The sequence below is a fragment of the Chrysochloris asiatica genome, unplaced genomic scaffold (assembly GCF_000296735.1).
Source record: "Chrysochloris asiatica unplaced genomic scaffold, ChrAsi1.0 scaffold00182, whole genome shotgun sequence".
Taxonomy (NCBI): Eukaryota; Metazoa; Chordata; class Mammalia; order Afrosoricida; family Chrysochloridae; genus Chrysochloris; species Chrysochloris asiatica.
In genome coordinates this window covers 4,352,376-4,372,128 of record NW_006408700.1, presented here as the reverse complement: position 1 = coordinate 4,372,128, position 19,753 = coordinate 4,352,376, and the positions used below count along the sequence as shown (strand labels likewise).

General features: G+C 45.0%; 1 protein-coding gene across 1 annotated transcript in view; it reads right to left on the bottom strand.

Moving 5' to 3' along the window:
- Positions 1 to 19,753, bottom strand: part of SASH1 (SAM and SH3 domain containing 1) — a 237,295-nt gene that overhangs the window by 91,128 nt on the left and 126,414 nt on the right. The window lies entirely within an intron of this gene.

Genomic DNA, 19,753 nt, shown 5'->3' with positions numbered 1-19,753 from the left:
TGTTATTGGTAGTGACTCATAGCAATCCTATGCCCAACAGAACGAAACACTGCCTGGTCCTGGGCCAACCTCACAATCATTGCTGCTACACTTGAGCCCATTGCTGCTGCCACTGTGCCAATCCATCTCACTGGGGGTCTTCCTCTTTTTCTCTGACCCTCCACCTTACCAAACATATCCTTCTCCAGGGACTGGTCCCTCCCGACAATATGTCCGAAGTATAAGAGATGAAGTTTGGCCATCCTGGCCTCCAAGGAGCACTCTGGCTGCACTTCTTCCAACATGGATCTGTTGGTTCTTTTGGCAGCCCATGGCACTTTCAATATTCTCCTCCAACACCATAACTCAAAAGCATCAATTCTTCTACAGCCTTCCTTATTCACTGTCCAGCTTTCACATGCATACAAGGTTACTGAAAGTAGCATAGCTTGGGTTAGGTGCACCTTACTCCTCAAACTGATATCTTTGCTCCTCAGCACTTGAAAGAGGTTTTGTGCAGCAGATTTGTCTAATGCAATACGTCGTTTGGTTTCTTGACTGCTGCTTCCATGAGTGTTGATGGTTGATCCAAAAAGAACGAAGTATATGACAACTTCAATCTTTTCTCCATTTATATTACTGTCATTAATTACTCCAGTGGTGAGGATTTTTGTTTTCTTTACATTTTACTACTCATCTGTCAGTTTGTCATACTGTGGTGGCTTGCGTGTTGGTGTGATTCTGGAAGCTACATCACAGGTATCATTTTTAAAATCGTCCATTAAATAGGGTCAAAGCCCAGAGAGCAAGTTTAGTATCCCTGGGTTTGCTGGTGATCAAAATGAGGAAGAAAGAGCCCACATCAGAAGAAGAGACAGGCATCATAAAAAAAATAAACATCTAAATCTTTACTGTTTGATCAAGCACCAAAAAGGAGGAAAAACAGGTATCTGGCAGAAGACTTCTATAAGCAGAACATCCAAACCACCTAGTAGTGATTTTCCATGCAGGCAAAAAGGTTCTGCAGGATAATGTGCTGGCCTACAGGGTTGGTTTGAACCACAAGGTCAGTGGTTCAAACTTGCCTCTTGCTCCTTGGAAGCCCTATACAGGGTCACTATGAGTTGGAACTGACTCGACGCCATTTAAGAACAGGATTAGGTGACCAAAGAGACGGTGATCCAGAGTTCACTTGCCCTGTAGTCCACATACCTTAATGCTGCCTGGCCACGGGAGCCAGTCAGATAGATGACCCGGGTCCCCACAATTACATCATGCTTCCAGTACTTGAGGAGGGAACCGATTTCTAGTAGACTAACACGACAATCTGACACAACTGTATTGTCAACTAGGGAAGCTGAAAAACTAAGAACAGAAACAGGGAACAAGAGCTAGACTGGAAGTCCAGTTATTTCCCTTAAAACTATGCTGAGCTCTGAAAATGTCAGGAGAATCTATTGTATCATCCAATTGTACCCACAATTACCTTCTACCGTTTACCTCCTGTCCGTACACAAAAGAACATGGCTAAACAAGTATGAGGGTCCTGGTATGGGCGCTGGAGGATAAAGCACTAGACTACAAGGTTGGCTTCAACTACACGGTCCGCAATTCAAACCCACCAGCTGCTCCTCAGAGACCCTAGTTGCTATGAGTCGAAACCTAGTCGAAGGCCTGTTTGTACTTGAATGGATTCTAGGAAGTGTTTTTTGTTGTTAGGTGTCATCAAGTTGGTTCTGACTCACAGCAATGCTATGTATATGTTGAAGTACACACTATGACACACTGCTCGGCCCTGTGCCCTGCTCACGGCTGGGCTTCAGGTTTGAGCACATTGTGGCAAAATCTGTGCCATCCATCTTGCTAAGGATGTACTCTACCAAACCATTTGTTCTTCTCCAGGAGCAGGTCCTGTTTGGTATCAGGAAATAACCATTTCAAATTCTAATTCTTTCAGAAAAAAAATGTATAGAATGTTATTACAAATGGGGTACATGACTGAATATGAAGAAACAAAACCCCCATTTTGGGGGAGGGGGGCAAACATGAACAAAGTACATGCAGAGAGGAAGAAAGGAATGTGGGTAATGTGCTTAGAACCTCAGTTCTTACTTATGAGTAAGTCAGAAGAGCTGGCAATGCAAACAGGCAACAGATGGGTGGAGATTGAAGGCAAGAAAATCTTCAAAGAGAAACAATGTTCAAGCTAAGGTTTGGATTCTTTATTTTCTGGTTCTTTTTTTTTTTTTCCACTCTGTAGTATTTTGTACTCAAAATCATGATCACAGGTACGAATCTACTTTACTTCAGCAGCATGAGTGTAGATGAGCAGCACCTCATGCAAAGGAAAACCCATATTTGCTTTTCTACTCGCTCTAAGGACAAGGAACATCTTCAGCTAATTGATAAGGACCATCTAATATCAACTACCCTAAGGCTTTCTGCTCCCGTAAAGATTTACAGCCTTGGAAACCCTGTACAGAGTCGCTATGAGTTGGAACCGACTCCACGGCACATCACCACCACCACCACCACCAAGCTCTTTACCCAGTGGTGGCTCATTTCTGTTCTTCTAATCTATTTTTAAGTACTTCTGTCCTATGAGAATGGCTAACTTTATAAAAACCATCAATAACGTTGCTGAAAAGACAAGTCGGTTCCGACTCATACTGACCCTGTCTGGGGTTTCCAAAGAGGCTGTAAATCTTTTTGGGAGCAGAAAGCTGCATCTCTCTCCCACAGAACTGCTGGTAGTGAGGTTAGCAGCCCAATTCGTAACCGCTACACTATCAGGACTCCCTAACTACAGAATCAACTAAAAATACAAACGTGAACTTTCATTTTTTTCTAAGAGAAACCTTTTCATGGGAAAGTGGTCAAAAGAAATGTAACATTTCTTTAGGCCTTTACTGATTTCGAAGAAGAAACACTGACTTGTAAGGAATGACGCCATAGAAACTCAATGCCAATGGTAAGGAAACTATGGCCTCCGTAAGTTAAGGAAGTGGCCCACAGTTCTGAGGCTGACTCGAGCAGACAAGAGGCCAGTCCCATATATTTGCTACCCCCACCTCAGTTTTCTTTTCAGCATTCATTTCACCTTCCTTAGCCTGGATAAAATGAGTACAACGATTATCTCTGTTCTAGTCTTGAAAATGCCAAAAGCTCATCTCGGTTCTTCAAATCCATTTTTTAGTACACCTGTCCTATGAGAATGGCTAACTCTATAAAAACAATCAGAAGTTAACGTTGCTGAAAAGGCAAGTCTTACGACTCTCACAGCCATCACAGAATTTGATTATAGTTTCCTCCTTAAAATGCTGACTTATAATGTTTTTGATATTTTTGTCTTTCTTCAAATTCTCACACATTTTGAATTATTTATCTTTGAGTTTGGCCTTTGGCTCTGTCCTCCTCTTCCTATAAATCACTTGCAGTTTCCAAGGAAGCCAGCAGAGGGCACTGTAGTTTCTCGATTCGGCTTACTGGGATGAGGTCAATTTGTAGTGTTTTTTAAAAATCTCACCAGTTCACAATCCAGGTAGCGGCCAAAGAATAACAAGCCAATGTTTCATAGGTGTGAGGCTCCCCCACTCACCAATTTTCAAAGGGGGAAAACGACACAGTATGAAGTTTAATTTGGATGCGGTGAATTGCCCCAGCAAGCAGAAGTGAGCGGAGCAGCCATGTGAAATGTCATCCCTTTTCTCCTTGAGACTGATTAGAAAGTTCATCCAGCAGGAGCAAACAAAAACCAATGATGTAACCAAATTCTAAATATGGATGGCAGCAGGTGAACGGGGCCATTTACTGATCTCCTGGTGGAAGAAATTAATGCTCACAAGTCAGCTCCAAAGACCTCCTGGTGGAACATCCCTCTTCCAACCAACACGCAGGCCAGAGGTTGGCAGGAGCTGGGAGCAGGCCTGTCCGTGGGTCACTGTCAGTGAGGGTTTCCATACTTACCATTCTGATATGCTTTGGAAAATCTAGTTATGCATTTAGTGATCATCATGTATTGCTTTTAAAGTCTGAACTCAATCTTAGCAAATATTTTTTGATCAATAACTACTTAGTATTAGACCCAAAACTGATGGCGTGGAAATATTTTTCCCTCAAGATCCTTAAAATCCTTTAGCATTCCCTGCAAGTAAAAGTCACTTAAGAAAATGATGAATTAGATCAGAGAAACAATACAAAGGATCAACAGTCCAGGAACTCAACCAATGTCTCCTCCATCGGTCTTTTGTAATAACTTCTTCATTAAACTGGCTGCTCATTCATTCACTCAATCACTTACTCATCCTCTCTTTTAATAAACATTCAGCTCCCAGTATCGTCAGGTATTCTGAGATTGAAAACATAAAAACAAAGCAGAGAAGAGCCCAGCTCTCCTGGAGCTGTGAGTGAGAGAGATGTTGTATAGGAATGGTGAGTTAAGCAAGAAGTAGGACAAGGTTCAGATGGATGATGAGAAAAGACCTCTTTGAAAAGGAGACCTGTGAGCAGAGACCTCACGAGGAGGCCTGGGTACAGACAAGAAAGGGAGGAAATCAAGAGATCTCTTTGGGGCATGTGAAAATTCAGGCTACTATTACACACCCATGTGGAGATATTAAAGAAACAGCTGAATGTATGAGTAAGTCTGGTGTGGTGCTACAGGATAATGCACTGGACCACAGGTTGGTTGGTCTAGGTCACCAGCCGCTCCTCAGAAACCTTATCCACAGTCACTATGAGTTAGAACCAACTCCACGACACTTAGGGGGCCTAGAGATAAAAATCTGGAAGTCACCTGCATATTTAAAGCTATGAGACCAATCTGGAATCTTAAAAGTTTGCAAGCAGCCACTGAAAATACAACACGTGGTCTCTTTGCCTTGCGCAACACAGGAAGGAAGATCAGGGATAGGACGAGAATATATCTCAGCTCCTGTGGAAACTGTCCATAGATTAAGAGGCCATCATTCAAACAGCACATGGAGACACTGAATGGTTTAAAATCAGGAAAGATGTGTTCCAGGGCTGTATTCTTTCACCAAACGTACTCAATCTGTATGCTGAGCAAATCTGAGAAGCTGGATTCTATGAAGAAGAACGTGGCATCAGGATTGGAGGAAGACGTACTATAACAACCTGCAATATACAGATGACACAATCTTACTTGCTGGCAGCTAAAAGGATTTGGAGTATTTAAACTGATGGAGATGTGCACCTTAATGTAAAGGAAATGAAAATCCTCACAGCTGGACAAGTAAATAACAGCATGATAAATGGAGATAAGACTGAAGTTATCAAAGACTCCATTTTGGTTCTATAATTAACACTCATGGCAGCAGGTGTCAGGACATCAAATGATGTACTACATTAGGCAAATCTGCTTCATCAGTCCTTTTTAAATATTAAAGAGCAAAGATGATAATTTGAGGACTGGGGAGCACCTGATCCAAGCCATGGTATTTTCAATCACCTCTATGCATGGAAAATCTGGACAATGAATAAGGAAGAGCAGAGAAGAATCCATCCATTTACATTATGGTGTTGGTGAAGAGCACTGAATATATCATGCACTGTCAGAAAAACGAACCTGTTCTGTTTGGAAGACTCTTCTTGGAAGTGAGGATGGTGAGACTTTGTCTCTTGTACTTTGGACACCTCGTCAGGAAGGACATGATGCTTGGTAAAGTTGAGGATCAGCAAAAAAGAGGCAGCCCCTCAATGTGATGGATTAACAGAGTGGTAACAACAATGAGTTTACACAAAGCAGCCACTGTGATGCTAGCACAGGACTGAGCAGTGTTCCATTGTGTTGTGCACAGGGCCACTGGGTCGGAACCTAATAACTAGTCACGGAACTGTGACTAGGAACCTCCAGGAAACAACTGCCTCTTTGGCTGTGACCAGGAGAACTTGGGATGGTGTCTGGATACCATGACTGAACATTACGGTCAAAGATTCTACAGAGGAGTCTTGAACAAAAGTAAGACAATGCCAAACAGAATTCCAGGTTCTCATGGAATTGAACTTTTCTGGAGCCACTGAAACATTTGCCCTGAGATACTCTTTAAACCTTAAGTCAAAAATGTCCCCTGAAGACTTCTTAAAGCCAAACAAAACTTCAGCCTAAGCCGTAAGGAATATCTGCCTTAAGCAGATATTTTTAACACAAAGTGTGAACATGGCATCTGGATTTAAGGCGGTTCTGACTCACAGAGATCCTGTATAAGGTTTCTGAGGCTTTAATCTTTACAGGTGCAGAAAGCCTCATCTTTGTCCTGTGGAGCCACAGGTGGATTTGAACTGCTGGCCTTGGTTAGTAGCCTAATACATAACCCCACCACATGCTACCTGGGCTTCTTGTGCATTTATTATAACTAAGTATTTCAAGCAAAGTGCTGCAACAGCTCAGTTGGGAGAGCATTAGGCTGAAGATCTAAAGGCCCCTGGTTTGATCCTGGGTTTCGGCAGTTTAGATGCCCTCTGGAGTCCTGGTGTGGTACTGTGGGCTAATACACTGGACTGAACTTCAAGGTTGGTAGTTCAGGTTCACCAGCTGCTCATCAGAAATCCTATACAAGTGGTCAGGTCCCCTCAGGACAAACCCCTTCCAAGACTAGGACTCAATGGGAATACACGCTCTGATTGGTGAACACGTTTGTCACTGATAAGGGGAAGTGAGGGAAAAACAGTAATGAAGCTATGAGCTAAGCCCTATAACATTCAATAGACTCTTGTGAACCCAGGTGGAGACCTTGTTGGCCAGCAGTGTGGCAAGACCCAGGGACTCTTGGGCCCAGAGTCAGTGACATAGCCACAGAGGACTAGAGTGGAGAGTGAAGCATCCAGCTGATAAGAAGAGATGGCATATGCATAAGAACACCCACACAGATAATAACCCACTTGCAGATAATAACCCACTTGACCTGGCTTCAATGACTGGATGATCAGAGCTCAACCAGAAGAAGAAAGAAGAAGAAAAACAGAGTAATCTGATACAATTTGATAAACTTGACCTACACCTATGCATTCAGTAGCTCAAAAGAGGGAACAAATCTTTACAGTGAGGATCATTCCCACCCCCTCCATACACAGAGTAGACAGGGATGGACAACTTGGACATTGGCTATCCAAAATGGGGGGCTACAAAGGCAAGAAGTGACTGGCTTACAAGCTTTCAAGAGGGAGCCTCGATCCAGAGGGCATGAAGGAAGGTAGAATCTCCACTGAGTAGTATCCAATCTGTCTAGGTGGGGCTGATGAAATGAAATGCGGATAGGTCTCTTCTGATACAATGGTGAAAAATTGTTATCAGGACTGACTGTGAGTGTTGGAATGTAAAGGTAGGCATTTTGTAGCAAAAGGAGGGGAGTAAGTGACTTTGCAGTCTAGGAGCAGGGGTCTCTAGGACCATCAAGGGAGAAGAGCAGAGAGTGGGATCCTACCCAGAGAAGAAGTGATGCCAAAGATAGAGGCAGAGATGATGACATGGAGAGCTGGAGTGGCTGGGGACTCTAGACCCAGAGAAGAAGAGTGTGCTGATGACCAGGGGGGAGGCTTGAAGGGTATACCCTATGGTTGGCTGATGATGCATGGAGGGGATTGTAACCATGGCAATGAAATGATATACAATAGGATGAATGTAAAGCTTACATTCTCCTACATAAACTATCACATAATTCACAATAAAACATTTAAAAAAAAAAAAAAGAAACACTATACAGGATCGCTCTGAGTTGGAACCAACTCAATGGCACTTGACAACAACAACAATGTTGTGGTTATTGTGTGGCCTCATCTTCCATTTCTACATCAGACAATATGAGGGAGCTTCAAAAAATCCCGTTATCTTCTCATTCCATTTTCCCGCAAACTTTATGAAGCCCCCTCATATTCTGTTTGGATGTGCTCGGTTTTCATTGCCTGATTTTCAGAGGCAGATTACCAGGCCTTTCTTCCGACGTTGTCTTAGTCTGGACTCTCCATTGAAATCTGTCCACCGTACCCTGGCTGTCCCCCGCTGGTATGTGAACTGCCAGGCCAGTGGTATGACTTCCAGCATCATGGCACCAGGCAGTCACCGCAGCAGGACAAACTGACAGATGGGTGACGGTGAAGGAAAGGAGGCCAGATAATTCAGTTCAAACTCATTTTTCTCCTTATGTCTATTTACTTCTCTTTAGTGAATGGCGCATCCAGGTAAACATAGCTCTGTCTTCCCACTCCCCACTGAGACTGGCCCATGTTAAAAGCACAATGGATGCCCAAGGGAAAAGACATTCTTAAAATAGACTTTATGCTTTTGCTTGGATGAGTTGTACAAAATGTTCATTATAACCAAACCTAGAAACAAGAAGAAGGAAAAACTGTAATCTAATTTCTAAGAAAGGAACATATGTTACGTGTTATAGGTAAGCCTGCATTCATGAGATTTTAAGGTTCTTTAACCTTGAGTGTCAGGAAATCCAGTTTTCCATTCATTTGTATCCCACAGCATTTTGAATCTGGACTTTTGCTGGTCTGTGTCCTTTCCTGCCTCCTTCTAGGCCTGCCAAGGTCATCCCCAATGCCAGAAGCATTCTCCTCAGATGTAGGAAAAGGAGAAGGTATCCCAAGGCAAGTCGCCCTTTGTGCCTCTGTGGCCTGGTTGTCATGTCAGGATATTGCGCAGTGTGACCTGCAGATAAGGCCCTGGGCCCAATTGCAGCCCTGTGTGAGGCTTGGACCATTGGAGGCACCGTGTGCCTGGACATTTTTTCAAACTTGCTATCCATGTGAAATGTTGAATAACAAAATAGTCAACACATGAGGACTAAGTTGTTGTTGTTAGGTGCCGTCGAGTTGGTTCTGACTCATAACAACCCTGGGTATGGTTTCCAAGGAGTGGCTGTCCAGAGTTTATCCTACAGCGCCATACCAGCGCCTCCATCTCAGCACATCTGTCTGTCTATATCTATTTAGGGAATCCAGGTGTGGCACACTGCATTAACGTGCTGGATGCAGTTGACTGAACTGCATTGTCAGTGGTTCAAGCTCACGAGCTGCTCCTCAGATTGTTATGGGTCAGAGCTGCCTCGACAGGGTCACTGTGAGTAGGAACCGACTTGACAGCACTTAACAGCATATATATCGGAGTCCTGGTGTGGCACTGGAGAATTAAGCACTGGACTGCCAACTGCAAAGCCAGTGGTTCAAACTCACCAGCTACTCCATGGAGACCTATACAGGGTTGCTGTGACTGGAAACCAACTCAAAGGCACTTCACAACAACATCCAGTCCCATACACCCATAAAGAGTTTCCCAGAAGTTTCTGTGAGCTGTTACTTATACAACACTTAGAATACTCCCAAGCATACTAAATCTGGAAAACAACACCTATCACAACAACTGCCAAATGTTCTTCAGTTCCTCCACATATAAGGGTTGGTTCTCTAACTCTCTAAGTCCAGTGCACGGCTCCAACACTGTGGAAGCTGGAGATCCTTCACAAAACTGCCTTGGAAGAGGCTTCGCTCCTTTCATTCACCAACGGGTAACTTGTCCCGCAAGTTAATGATGCAAGGCATTGGCAGAGGTGGAAGAACTGAACAACAGTACGGCCCATAAACTTGTTGCATTCTGCGTCTGACCTCATTAAGGCCAGGATCATACAAGTGCAGGAGAATAGAGCAAAAAATCACCCAGTGTGGACCTGGAATGATGGTAGTGTTCCGTTGAATCAGCTCCCATTCATAAGGACCCTGAATCTTTACAGGAGCTGAGAGCCTCATCTTTCTCCTCTGGAGTAGCTACTAGATTCGAACTGCTGACCTAGCAGTTACCAGTCCAACGTGCAACCACTATGCTTCTAGGGCTCCTTGTGAACTTAGACTAGGAAGAACTAAATATCCAATAGGATGCAGTCTTCCTCCAAGTTTTCCAGCAGTCTCTCATTGGGTCTAAGGAACCGTGGTAACCCTGCAGGATAAGCACTGGACTGCTAAGTGCATGGTCACTTTGAGTTAGAATTGACTAGATGACAGTGGATTTGGCTTTTGGTTTCTCGTTGAGGTTCCTATTCATCTGTGGCCTCAAGTGTCTGAGCTATCGAACCACAAAACCAAAACCCAAGGTCACTGAACCAACGACAACTCATGGTGATTTCATGTTACAAAGTAGAACTGCTCCATCAGGCTTTCGCTGCTGTATATTTATGGAAAGGTGATTACCTGGTCTTTCTTTCGTGGCAGGGTTCAAATCACTAACCTTTCAGTTAGCCACTGAATATTAACAATTTGTACCTTCTAAACCTTCAAACTGGACTCTTGGTGAGGTGCTGTGGGTTAATGTGCTGAACTGCAAAGTCCATTTGAACCACAAGATCGGTGGTTCAAGTTCACCAGATGCTCTTCAGAAACCCTATATAAAGTAGCTATGAGTCAGAATTGACTTGAGGGCAGTTAACAATAAGAAGAAGCCTTCAAACCAAACCAACTACTCTCGAGTCAATTCCCACCCATGACAATCCCAAGATGCTGACCTCAGATTGCTTTAGGGATGTCTGCGTTGATGCTGTTAACAGTTCTGACAGTAAAAGCTGACATCTTAGTGCTAAGGACTCATAAATGCCTTCCCAATTCCTTCAGATTTCGAAACTCACCTTAGAACAAACACCCTCATGACATAGCAGAGGGTACGTTGTTATTGTTGTTGTTGTTGTTGCTAAGTGCCATCGAGTCAGTTTGACTCATAGAGAACTCGTATGGGGTTGCCAAGGGGCAGCTGGTGGGTAAGAACCACTGGTCTCGCTGTTCAAACCAACCTTGCAGTCCAGTGCTTATTCTGAGTGCCACACCATCATTTTTTATGCAAAATGGTATGAAAAGGAATCAGTCATTAATCTGCCTCATTTTTATTTCTTAAAGGCAATGCTTCATTGTATGCTTGGTCTAGATGATGGTGGCCCTGTGCGACTTGAGGAGGGAAACGTACACACATGGTCCTGACCTTCCGGGACTGTGCAACATAACTGGGCAGTCCAGCAGGTGCAGCCTTGGTAGGCAATGTCAGTAGCCTCTGTTTCAATATTCACTCGCCTCTACTTGCTAACTAATCAGACCTGAACAACACAGGCTCTCAGCACATCATTTTCACCACAGAAGCTGGTTTTTATAAAAACGAAAACAACAAATCAAAAACGTAAACTGTTTTGTATGAGCTTAAACCCAAACCCAACCTACTGCCATCAAGGTGATTTAGACTCATAGCGATTCTTCCTAGGGTTTCTAAAACTACAAGTCTTTATGGCAGCAGTTAGTAGTCCAGTGCTTGGGCTACAGTGCCAGTTTGTTTCTGGTTCTCTCTTTTGTTTTGTTTCAATTTGTTGCATTGTGTTACTGTCTGCTACTTGTTCTATGTGTGTACAACAGAATGACACTCTGCCCGGTCTGGCACCAGCCTCACAATTGTTACGTTTGAGCCCACAGTTGATGCTACTGTGCCAATCCATCTCATTGGAGTCTTATACTTTTTCACTGACCCTCCACTTTACCAAGCATGATGCCCTTCTCCAAGGACTGGTCTCTCCTGACAACATATCTAAAGCATGAGAGACAGAGGTCTAGCCATCCTCTTTTTGAAGGATCCTCTGGCTGTACTTCTTCCAAAACAGATTTGTTTCCACTTGGGACAGCCCACGGCACTTTCAATATTCTCCCCCAACACCATAACTCAAATGCATCAATTCTTCTACAGTCTTCCTTATTTACTGTGCAGCTTTCACATGCATAATATTGAAAATACCATGGCTTGGGTCAGGCGCACCTTAGTCCTCAAGCTGACATCTTTGCTCTTTAGCACTTTAACAAGGTGCATCACCAGTGCTACCTTGTCCATCAAATGACCTCCCCCACCATCAGCTGTGTGGCCCCCAGTTCCCCTGGGGATTAAGATGGGGAGTCAAAGTGCAATATACACTTATTCTGTACCTGCAGCAAAATGACACTTTCCCCTTTAAAAACTGCATTGTATGTGTAATAAATATGTGGTCTACAGAGGCCTTTATGTAAGGAAATGTGCTTGAGATTACGGCTCCCTGAATGAACAGAGAAGCACAGTTTTCAGGATACAGACTCCCACTCAATACTTGGTGTGAGCACGGATGGCCACTTTAACTGGTACAGGGTGAGTGTGGGATATTTCTCCCCGTAGTCACCAGATCGGTTAGTATTCTTATCAACTGTGCATGAACCTACAGGGATGCCCAGCAGCCTGACGGGTTTCAGGCTGAGGGTGGGGAAAGGGAGCGGGGAGATGAGAGGGAAGAGGTTCCATTCAATTATCTCCTTGCTTGGTTTCCATAGTGATGGCTCAGTAATCGGGTCAGAACTTTCTCAGTGGAAACAAACAGCAGTTCTCATTCACTGTCCCCCAAGCCTCACTGGCTACACGGGCTGTTTGTGCGGTCTGGGCTCAGAGGACCCCAGCTGGGGACAGGGGCCCAAATCGGCCAACCTTTCAGTGACAGCTGCTCCGGGGGCAGAAGACTCGGTGTGGAGCACTGGGGGCTTGGAGGGCTTGGCCCTGGGTGTCAGCAGGAAGTGCCCTTCCTCACCTCCTGGCCACTTGCTGGAGGCATGGTTACTGTCCCCTCCACAGTAATGCTGCTGAGGGTGTCCCTGCCCGCCCCAAACCCGGGGCCCTTTCAATGGGAGACTGTCAGAGCCGCTTTTCCCCCTTTAATCCCTCCGGGTCCAGCTGATGGAAAAATGTTTATGTTATAAATACTGTGAAAATGGGACAATGGGCTTTCCTGGGTTCTCAGAACACATTTTCCAATTCTCATACATCTTCATTGTCACATCCATGTCCCTCTGTGTTTGTGCCCATGAAGCAGTTACAACAGCCCACCCCGCCCCTGCACTCTAGGTAGAGTGGGAGAATTTGTGGAACAAAATTCAATAAGACCAGGCTTACTGGTCAGACAGAAACTGGTGGGACCCTTGGCCACCCTTCAGGTCTGAAGCTAAACTCATTCCAGTGGGTCTATTTTTTCGTCAAACAGTGGATCGCTCTACAGGTGGGACAGAAACACTAGTGAGGTATGCACACCACAGAATGGTTAAACCATTCAAGATCTCAAGGGCAGCATTTACTGACTGGACAAAATTCAGGAGGGTGGGGAAATGAGGAACGGAAAACCAAAAACACAAAAGGGAGGAAATGAGATACATAATGTTTCATTGCGGGGATTGTCATCATTGAGATGAAACAAAGTGTATGATTTCTCAACTGTAAAACTGATGGTGTTCTGTAAACCTTCACTCAGTTCACAATAAAAAGTTGGGGGGAAAAAAACAAGACTGTTTTGGGCTATGGTTCATAAAAGCTAGCTGGTTGTACTGGAATCACCTGGGAAACATGTTCAAGTTTCCTGGATCCCAGGGATCCGTGGCTCTGACAAGCTTCTAGATGATTCTAGTGCTGCATGGATAGGCATGAACCTCTTGTTGAACACAGAAGAGTCTGGGAAACATCCCCATCCTATCTTTTCTTGTTCCTCACTCCTTCTCCAGTCCTTCCTTTTATCCTCCCATTCTAACACCTCCAAAAATAAATAAGTAGCATTAAGAACTGAAACTTTTAAACTAGAATGCACTGCAATGAAGACGATCAAACAGCAACAGTTCAGTGGTAGAACTCACATCTGCTCGAGTGTCAGCCAGGGCACCTTGGGCGCAGCTAGCACACGTTGGTCAGCGAGGCCTGCATGTTGCCGTGATGCTGAGCAGGTTACTGTGCAACTTCTAGACTAAGACAGACTAGGAAGAAAGGCCTGGTGACCTGCTGGAAACCAGCCAATGAACCCCCTATGGCTCCATTGTGCATGGGGATACATTGAGTCAGGCTAACTCAATAGCAGATCACAACAAGAGAAAAAATTGTTATGAGTGTTATGTGTGAAGTCCTGGTGCAGCACTGGAGGATAAGAACTCAACCATAAGGTCGGTTTGAACTGCAAGGTCGGCGGTTCAAACTCACCAGCCCGCTCCTTGGAAACTCTATACAGAGTTGCTATGGGTCGGAATCCACCGGACAGCACTTACCAACAACCACATTCTGACTGTAAGGTTGTATTTGGACTAGACTTTTAGACAAGAAGGTGGGGCTGGGTTTGGTGCCTTGATGACCACGTATCCCAGTGCCTGGCCCAGGGAGACACTTCTTAATGACTGGATGAAGAACTAAGTCAGTGTCAGCTGGAGGCTTCCTCCCAGACACAGTGAAGCTGGGAACAGCTGAGGGGGAAGGGTCTGGGGCAGCTGCTCAGGCCCCTGCACTGTAGAATGCTGAGCCCCTCAAATATGTCGTGCGAGGGGGACACACGTGTGTGGACAGATATACTTGTACGAGCATGTGCGTCGGTCAGCACAGTGCCACCAGGCAAGCTCTGCTGAAATGGCTGTTGGTCACTAGGGTCCTCTTGGGGGCCATCCAGAAGGCAAATACTCATGTGAGGATGGTGGACGGTAACAGGCATGACTGTAAAGGCTGCACGTCCAACACCATCTAATGCCAGTGAGGATGGAAACCAAAGACACCCTTGGCCTTGCCAAGGTACTGCAGCACAGAGGCAGGGCGAAAACAGGAGAAACGGAGCACTTTTTAGACACCAGGTATTTCACTGAACAAACCTCTGCAAGAGGTTGATCAGGAACATTCTATTGATTCAGAACCTAAGGCTTTAAAAACAAAGCAAAAACCAACTGTTCTCGAGTCTATTCCAACTCAGGGTGACTCCGTGTCAGAGGACAACTGTGCTCCTTAGGGTTTTAAATGGCTGTTTTGGGGGGTAGCAGATCATCAGACCTTTCCTCGGAGGGTTCTCTGGGTGGACTTGAACCTCCAACCTTCTGGTACGCTGCTATTGTTAAGAGTTGTCAAGTCGGTTCCTACTCACAGCAATCCTGTACAGGGTTTCCCAGGAACAGCTGGTAGGTATGAACTGCCAACCTTACGGTTAGCAGTCCGGCGCTTACCCTACAGCACCACACCGGGACTCCTTCCGGTGAACAGCCAAGGGAATTGACCATTTATGCCACCGAGGGGCTACACCTGAAGCTTTGGGAATTTACATAAATTGCTCCTAATTCCATAATGAGCAGAGTGCAGATTCATGCTCATTTGTCTACACCAAAGTCTACACCTCCTACAACACAGGCAGCAGGAACAGAATGTCCAAGCCAAATTGATCACTCCAGGCGTGTTTCAGATGGGGTCAGAACATGAAAAGGAACCTGGGAGATGAAATACCATGAATGGGAAGTTGGGGGGGTGGGAGGACTCCCAGAATTCCTGTCTCCAGTGATGTCAATCTCATGTCCCACAGTCTCTCCAGAAGGTATTGCTAAACTGATTAAAGCAAAAGACTACAGAAGATATATATCAATACCTTAACAGAGCTTCCAGACTAAGATGAACTAGGAAGAAAGGCCTAGTGATCTGCTTCCCAAAAGGAAACCACAAAGGCAAGAAGTGGCTGGCTTACAAGCTTTCAAGAGGGAACCTAGATCCAGAGGGCATGGAGGAAGGTAGAATCTCCAGTGAGTAGTATTCAATCTGTCTAGGCGGGGTTGATGCAATGAAATACAATATTGTGATACAATATTGAATAATTGTTATCAGGACTGATTGTGAGGGTTGGAAATGTAAAGGTAGACGTTTTATAGCAAGTAGGGGAGTGATTAACTTTTCAGTCTAGGAGCAGAGGTCCCTAGGACCATCAAGGGAGAAGAGCAGAGAGCGGAACCCTACCCAGAGAAGCAGTGATGCCTGAAATGGAGCCAGAGATGATGACGTGGAGCGATGGAGCAGCTGGAGACTTTAGATCCAGAGAGGGAGAGGGAATGTGTGCTGAAGACCTGGGGGGTACGGGGGAAGGATTGCATGGAGGGGATTGTAACCATGGCAATGAGAGACAATATACAATAGAATGAATGTAAAATTAATGTTCTCCCATGTAAACTATCACATAATTCACAACAAAACATTAAAAAAAAAAAAAAGAACCAATTAAAAAAAAAGGAAACCATATGGATCGCAACGGTCCAATCGGCAACCTGGGTGGATCACGGGGATGGCGCAGGACTGGCAGGTTTTCATTCCATTGTGCGTGGGGTGCCCATGAGTTGGCGTCAACTTGACAACAATGACAACTACCACCACCACCAATCTAAGACCTGGCTCTTGTTCCAACCCATTTGTTTTCTGAAACCTAAACTTGCTGTTCTGCCTCGATTTTGAACTCTGGTGAACTCAAAGGACCAAAGGACAGTGGCCAAGTGGCTGAAACAGGCAGCAGGTACACATTGGGCACACCCATCTGACAGGCCAGGACCACCTTGCTAACTGAGCTGCCTCACTCCAATACACAGACCCATGCCTCAGATCCCAGGTATGCACACACGTTCCCCATGAGAAAAAAAACGGGTGTTCCCACACCACACCACAGCTCAGCCACAAACAGGATGTGGAAACAGGATGCATCCGTCTCAGCTCCAGGGGACAAGATTTGACCTGTTATTTCCTGGCAAACTCACAGTCTCATCAGCTGTTCTGTCTGCATCTGGTCGACCTCCGAAGGCAGCCCTGTAACCACATACCACGGGGATTTCAATTCCAGGCATGAGCACAGAGCACCCCATTCCTGGGAGAGGTGGTCAGCAAAGGCCCCAGACTACAGACTCTGTCCTCAAGGTGCTTCCACACAGGGAGGAGCCCCAGCCCCTCTCCTCCACTGGGATCTGCTTCTTGACTGAGGACATGGCCCTACTTTGGGCAAACAACACTCAAATTGAATTATAATTTCCAAGGGGTAGGGCACTAAGTGACTAGGTTTAATTTAGCTCTTCTAGACAAACACATTTTCTTTCCGAAAGTTACTTTTGCTTTATGTATACACGTTTGTTTGTTTGTTTGTTTGTTTGTTTGTTTTTTACAAAAATAATAAAGTTCAGATATAAAAAGTTTTCAAGGTTATTTATATTATTTTGTGTGTGTTCCTGAATATTAAACGTCCTGGTGTGGTGCTATAGGATAAGCACTGGACTATCAGGTAGGTCAGAACCGCATGGTTGGCGCTTCAAACCCACCAGTCACTCCTGGGAAACCTCTATACAGGGTCACTATGAGTCGGTACCGACTGGACAACACTCAACACCAACATCTGGAGATACCACGTGTTGCTTACTACAGAGGAGGAAGCTCTGGGGTGACCGGAATTAAACTGCAGCTGGGAATCGAGCAGGGCGAGGACAATGTTTATAAGGGAATTTGGGGATTTGTGGCAGCTACTGTTTAGTCCAATAAACGCTCTCTGAAAACTGTATCCATGGGTACTATTTGGTGTGCAAACCCCCCTTACTGAAGCAGGGATGTTATGACAAGCAGTTTCCTCCCAGTAATGGATGGAAGAAGCTACGGTGATGATGTGGTTGTTAAGTACCACAGTTCTAACCCATAGTAACCCTGTGTAGGGTTTCTGAGAAGTGGCTGATGCATTTGAACCACTGACCTTGTGGTTAGCAGTCCAGTGCCTATCCCACGGCACCACACCGAGACTCCTATATGGTAACGGGATGGTAACAAATAGGTTTCAAAACCAAAATACCTGGAATCTGCCCTGGTTTTGATCTCAAGTTACTGTACAATTCTGGGCAAGCGCTGAACTTAAGCTGGCCTCAATTTTCTAATTGAAAAAATGAAGCAGGTGTCTTTTTCAATGTCAACATTCTTGGGCAGATGTTACTGTTGTTGAGTACCACAGAATCAGTTCTGACTGGTAGTGACCCTTTCTTCCAAGAAGCTGACCTTGGAAAGGTTAGCTGTCTAGGGTTCTCTTGGGCAGACAGCACTACTTAACTCTTAATATACTGCTACCAATTTGGGGGACATTGTACATGCTGAGTGGTAGGTGAGCCCAAAGAACGTCTTGTCATTGTAGTGCTAGGGGCGACCCAGTTTCAGAACAGTCCATGAATCCAATGCAAATATTGCATGAGGGCTTGCTCTGTGTAAACCACTGTTCTGGACACCAAGAACAAGACCACACTCTACAATCATGTTGTCTCAGGAGGGATTAGAAACGTACACAAAACGGCCTAAGCCATGGCCAAGAGCTTGAACTTGGAGCCAGACAGAATAGACAATGAGAACAGAGATAACTAAACACCTACTCTGGGCCAAGAGTCCTGCTATGGTGCTGTGGGCTAAACACTTGACTACAAGGTCGGCTTGAACCGCAAAGTTGGCAATTCCAACTCACCAGCTTCTCCTAGGAAACTCTATGCAGGATGGATATGAGTCAGAACCGACTCAATGGCACTTAACAACAACAACAACAAACAGTTTTAGATTCCTGGTGTAGTGCTGTGGGGTATACACTTGACTACAAGGTTTGCTTGAACCACAAAGTCGGTGGTTCAAGCTCACCAGCCACATCTTGGAAACCCTATACAGGATCGCTATGAGTCAGAACTCACTCAACAGCACTTAGCAACAACAACAACAACAAGGGGTTTAGGAGTCCCAGTGTGGCACTGTAGAATGAGCACTTGAACACAAGGTAGGTTTGAACAGCAAGGTTGGCAGTTCAAACTCACCAGCCTCTCTTCAGAAACCCTACACAGAGTTGCTATGAGTCAGAACCAACTCAATGGTACTAGCAACAACCACAAAGGGTTTTAGATTCCTGGTGTGTAGGTGCTGTAGGGTCGATCAGACTAGACTTTGAACCACAAGGTAAGCAGTTCAAATCCACCAGTCATTACCTGGAAACTCTACACAGGGTCACTATAGGTCAGAACAGACTCGATGGCACTTCACAACAACAACCACAACAAGATGTTTGAGCATCTTCTCATTGTGATGCTGCCTGTTTGCATTTTAGGAAGGACAACTGGGCAATATTTCTTTAAAGCTCTTTACCCTTGAGAGAGCACCAAGTGGTCTCATCTGGAGCAGCGAGAAGGCAATGAGAGGAAGGAAGGAGAACACTAGGAAAGGAGAAGCAACATGACTTGGCAGTTAATGATTTGGAGTTGAAGAAGAAATTGACGAAGAAAACCAGCAGCTTGGGTAAAGGGTAAAAACCAAGTGGTCTTGAGGCTAGAACTGGGAAGGATGGACAAAGAGTAGGTTGTCGGTGAGAGAGGAGGACGGATGAAGTGGGGTAATGAAGTCAGTGCTAAGGGTATGCAATTTGGGGTGACGGGAATAGTGGGGTCAGACATCCCGTAAGAGGTTACAACAGGCAGGTCACCAGGTTGGGAAAATAAGTCAGAGGTAAGCACATGAACACTGGACAGTGAAAACAAGGAAAACAGAAAAATGGATGTGTTCAAAGTGAAGAAAGAATGAGTTCACACTGGTGTTTGGCCAAGAATAATGACTATATCACGAACTGTCAAAAGAATGAATAAACCAGTCTTAGGATAAGTTCAACCAGAATGCTCCTTAGAAGCAAGAATAGTGAGATCTGGACCCCCTCTATTTTGGACACGTCATCAGGAAAGGCATGTAAGAAAAGAGAGGGTGTTTGATAAACTGGATGGTCAGTGTAAACTGGAAACCCATCAGTAAGACATTGTTGTTGTTGTTGTGTGCCATGGAGTCGGTTCCGACTCATAGAGTCCCTGTACAGGGTTTCTGAGGCTGTAAATCTTTACAGGAGCAGAAAGCCTCAATTTTCTGGTAGTTTCAAACTGCTGACTGTGAGATTAGCAGCCCAATTTGTAACCA